The 5,138-nt window shown below is 34.8% G+C and overlaps 1 long non-coding RNA gene across 1 annotated transcript; it reads left to right on the forward strand.

Annotated features, from left to right (window-relative positions):
• The first annotated feature begins 434 nt into the window (after positions 1-434).
• On the forward strand, positions 435-1,503 carry LOC131318129 (uncharacterized). Its single transcript, XR_009197499.1, has 2 exons — positions 435-570; positions 1,216-1,503. It is a non-coding gene; the product is annotated as an uncharacterized LOC131318129 (long non-coding RNA).
• The last annotated feature ends 3,635 nt before the right edge of the window (positions 1,504-5,138 follow it).

Below are 5,138 nucleotides of genomic sequence, written 5' to 3' on the forward strand. Positions count from 1 at the left end.
GAAAGCTCGTTCAAGCTTAACTCGGATGCTAAACAAACGAGCTTGAGCCTAGCATATTAGCTCGTTAGATAAACGTGCTCGAGCTCGAGCTGTTGAAAACTCGGCTCGCTAGATAAACGAGCCTAGCATTTTAGCATTCTCTTTTTAAACATTGTTTTCTATGGCTCTTATCACCCATTGAACTTGGGCGTTGACCCAAAAGTCCAAGTCTTCTTGGGACCAAATACAACAAATTTGAAGAAAATGAATGCCATACATTTTTGGGGCTATAAAAGGGTGAACCCTACTTGCCATTTTTTTCTATGGCTCTTATCACCCATTGAACTTGGGCGTTGACCCAAAAGTCCAAGTCTTCTTGGTACCAAATACAACAAATTCGAAGAAAATGAATGCCATACATTTTTGGGGCTGTAAAAGGGTGAACCCTACTTGCCATTTCCTTAGACTCAGAAAAAATGGGCTTTAGTAAGCTTTTTGTTGTTTTGCAAGTGCTTTTGATATCTATCATTCTCTTGGCTTTTCAGGTGGCTGCTAGGGAACTGGTCGAGACTTCCAGCGCTCTAAATTCTTGTAAGTTTACATAACCCACAAGTTGCCCGATTAGTGGTTAAGGTCTAAAACTTAGGATCTTGACCCCTCTTAGGTTTTACGTTCGAAACCTCCAACATTATTTTTGAGTTAGTTTCATCTATTTTGGAATTATTTTAGTATATATACATATTATTTTTGAGTTTAAAAATTACATGCAGTTTCGTACAACTTTGTAGGATAGAGGGAGTAATATTGATTACACTATTCACAGCCCATTAGGTTGTCAAAAAGAAAAGAAGAATATTTAAAAAACCATAGTTAATTTCCGATACAATATTTTTAACATTTTTCAAGGCAAACACATAGAATACTGGTTTTTTTTTTTTTTTTGTGGTCATTTTCTTATCTTATTGACAGTCCATTGGGTTGCTATTAGCATTTTTTATAACAATGTGCCAAATTTCATGGCAATACCTCGGTGATTAATCAAGCATTTAAATTTACTTCTTTTGGATCGGCGAAAGTCAGTTTGTTAGAATAATTAAATTAACACATGAGAGGAGGAGTTGAATTACTAACCTCCTTTCTCGTAGCAGCACCTCCTGACCTCTGTGAAAGCCTTTAAATTACTACGAATATTGTGTGACTAAGATTAACATGTAGTTTGTGTTTTCCAATTAACAGACCATAAGATGGACAGAGAGCTGATCACGGGCAATAGAGCGGATAATCCATGGCCCCACAATCCCTAGACATGGATGATTTGCCTCAACGACTCGAGCATAATTCAAGACAAAAGGGGTTGACTTGGTGATTAAGATGTCCCGAGGCGATGCTCGCACTTGAATCTCACTATTGCAAGCTAGCTAATACTACTATTTTTCTTTTCTTTTTCTTTTTTTTTTTGATTCTCCTCCTATCAGTTGTAAAAACGTGGAATTAAAATAATGTTCTTTATGAATTGTTGCGAAACATGCATACTTTAGTGCTCCAAATTAATATTGCACCCTTGTGGTTTGGAACTTGTAGTAATAGTCATGTAACTAAATTTACAAAGAATTATGATGTGATACAAATAAAGATATAACTAGATGAGTTTTATTGAAAAGACTTATCCAAAAGGGGATTAAATTCCATCCGCCATAGGTGGAAACCATGGTGTTTCCGCCACCACTTGTAGGCCCCACCGAACATTTTTTGTTCTAATATGAATCGTTCATCTTGTATAGCCCGCAAATCAGTATATCTGCAGAAAATTAGTTTGATTGGACGTTGATAGATATATCAAAAATTAAATTTTGATTTATAAAATGGACGGTAGATTATTTTAAAGTCAAACTGTCTATAGTTGTCTATTTTATAAACCAAAATTCAATTTTTGACATATTGATTGAAGTCCGATCAATATGCTGCAAGATAAACGATTCTGATTTGTACAATAAATGTACGATGGGATCCACAGATGGGATCCACAAATAGCAGCAGTAGTGCAAAACCCACCTTTTCCACGTGTGGTGGAAACAATTTAAACTCATCCAAAAGAGCTCTTCAATTAGGGACATGTATCACCAAAGCTATAGTTGACAGAAAATTATACTACCAATGGGTTGAATTAAGTAAATCTAGTGTGGATATATATATATACCGTGGATTTGAATGAGTGTGTACATCTATCTATCAATATCCAATTATACTACCAATGGGTTGCGCAGTCGGGTTCAATTGTGGCTCGTCTGTAGGGATATTTCTCGGTTATCAAAAAAAATCCTCCAAACCTTCATCCCTGATTTTCTAGAGTTTCGATATATTTTTTTGGGAAAAAAACTGAAATAGTCCCTGTAGTTAAGTATTTGTGTCAATTTGGTCCCTGTAGTTGTAATTGGCTCGATTTACACTCTGTACTTTCCATTTTGTTCCAATTTGGTCCAATTACTAACTTCCGTTAGTCTGCCGTTAGTCTTTTAAACAGCAAAATCATATGGCCCCCTTTTTTGGGGGTTAAAACAGACCCGTTCGGCTAAATAAGCCAACTAGCTTATTTTTTTATCCTTATTCAATTTTTTTTCGTATTTTTTAGTTTTTCGTCAATTTTTTGGAGGTTTTTGCATCATCATGATGAGAGAAATCTAAAAAGTAAAAAATTATGATCGAAATTCAATTTTTTTAATAAAGACGAAAAAATTGGCTTAGGTTTATTTTTCAACATTCCTAGTCAAGAATCAGTGCATGAGCCAAGTATAGAAAAATGAATGGAATGACATGGCCCTATTCTTTGTAACCACTTGGGCTGTTAAGTTAGGTTTATTGTAACTTAGTTGAGTGATTTGCTATGTCTATGTATTAGGTTATGACTTACTAAATTTGGAACTGAGTTTATGTAATACTCTGACTTTTGGACATGGTTCTTTATCATATTGTGACTTTTGAATCTATATCATGTTGTATATCATGTTGTGACTTTTGGACATGGTTCTATATGCATTTTTAGTACTATGCAGAAAAATAAGGCATCTTAGTATTTGTCCACAAGTTGAACAGGTAGACAATACCAGTGGTTATGATACTTCATAGCTGATCATGAAAATGATGAATTTGAGGGCAATTTTTTGCAGAAAATTATAATCAAATTTCTTCTCAGGTGCCTCCTTATCAATGGAGAATGGAAAAATGAGCTGTGTTTTGATTTAGAGATATGTTAGGGCAAGAGGGGAATGAATAACCCTGTTCAACTAAATAAGCCAACTGGCTTATTTTTTTGTTCTTATTCAAATATTTTTCGTATTTGTTAGTTTTTTGTCATTTTTTAGGGATTATTGCATCTTCATGACAAGAGGAATCTAAAAAGTAAAAAATTACGATCGAAACCTAATTTTTTTAAATAAAGACAAAAATAAGCCAATAAGTTAATTTTTTCGTCTTTACTCAAAAAAAATTGAATTTCGATAATAATTTTTTACTTTTTATATTTCTCTCGTCATGACGATGCAATAACCCCCAAAAAACTAACAAATACGAAAAAACTTGAATAAGGATTAAAAAAAAAAGCCAGTTGGCTTATTTAGCGGAACGAGTCTGTTTTAACCCAAAAAAAGGGGGCCAGATGATTTTGCTGTTTAAAGGACTAACGGCGGACTAACGGAAGTTAGTAATTGGACCAAATTGAAACAAAATGGAAAGTACAGAGTGTAAATCGAGCCAATTATAACTACAGGGACCAAATTGACACAAACACTTAACTACAGGGACTATTTCAGTTTTTTTTCCTATTTTTTTTTAATTTACAAATGTTAGATTTCTTGGAGGTTCCAACCTACAACAAATTGGCAATAGGTGGAATAGCCTCTAGAATTTATTAACCAAGCTTTGGTGACTTAGATGAGCGATGTGGGACAAATTTAACACTCTCCCTCACATGCAGCTCGGATGCACGTGGAGGTGACTGACTGAGTCGGGCAACAGAGACTTTACCACGAGATGTAAGGCCACCTAAGACCTAGCTCGATCTGATACTATGTTAGATTTCTTGGAGAGTTCCAACATAAAATCAATTGGCAATTGGTGAAGTAACCTTTAGAATTTATTAACCAAGCTTGGGTGGCTTAGATAAGCAATATGAGATACGTCTAACAACAAAAATATGAGAGAGAGAGAGAGAGAGAGAGAGAGAGAGAGAGAGACGTGTGTGTGTGTGTGTGAGAGAGTAGAAAAAAACGTGGGGGAGGGGGGGAGAGAATATAGGGTGGGGTGGGGGAGATATTTTAGGGGAAGGAAGGAATTGAGGTTTTTTTTTTTAAATGAACAGGAGTTGAGTTTTAAAGAGTAGTACAACAAAGTAATGATAAATAAAAATCGTACTTTTTTTATTTTTCAAAATCTATATCGATGTTTTTTAAAATTATATATTGTACTAATTAGAGTTGTGACTGTTTGATGCACGAGATAACAAATTCTCATTAAAGTTTTATTCTATCAACTAGCGATGTGCCCGTTCAATACACGAGAGCAGAAAAAATCACAATGTATTTTTTATCCCGTGCAAGCGAGCACACCATTATATGTTATCATATAGATATAATGGAAAAAATGCTACCACGCGTGCATGGAATATGGGATCGTGAAAAAAAAAATTAAACTATCTTTTTTATTACATAGCATTGTGCCTGTCCGATAAGCCGAAAAAAAATACCAATGTCTATGAAGAGAGATTTTAGGAAATAAATTTTATTAGATAAAAAAAGAATTGATTTTGCCACTCCTTTTTTTGTTAATGTCACTCCATTCTCTCACAAAATAAATTATTTAATAAAGACATAAAGGAAAGTGACATTAACAAAAAGGAAAGTGACAAAATCACCCCTCATAAAAAAAAAGGGTTATTCCAGTTCAAAAATTCTAACTCCTCACCAAAATATACACCCATTTACACACACTCACTCAAAATAGAGGTGGGGCTCATACACACTGGTTGTGTAGTGTGTGCGGGCTCCACCTCTTTTGTAAGTGAGGGTGTGTAAATGGGTGTGTGTTTGGACGTGGAGGTAGAATGATTGATTCACTTCCCCTTAGCGCCCAATAACTGTATGGGCAACAGAGTAAAATACCTTAGC

This window comes from Rhododendron vialii, chromosome 2a (genome assembly GCF_030253575.1).
Source record: "Rhododendron vialii isolate Sample 1 chromosome 2a, ASM3025357v1".
NCBI lineage: Eukaryota > Viridiplantae > Streptophyta > Magnoliopsida > Ericales > Ericaceae > Rhododendron > Rhododendron vialii.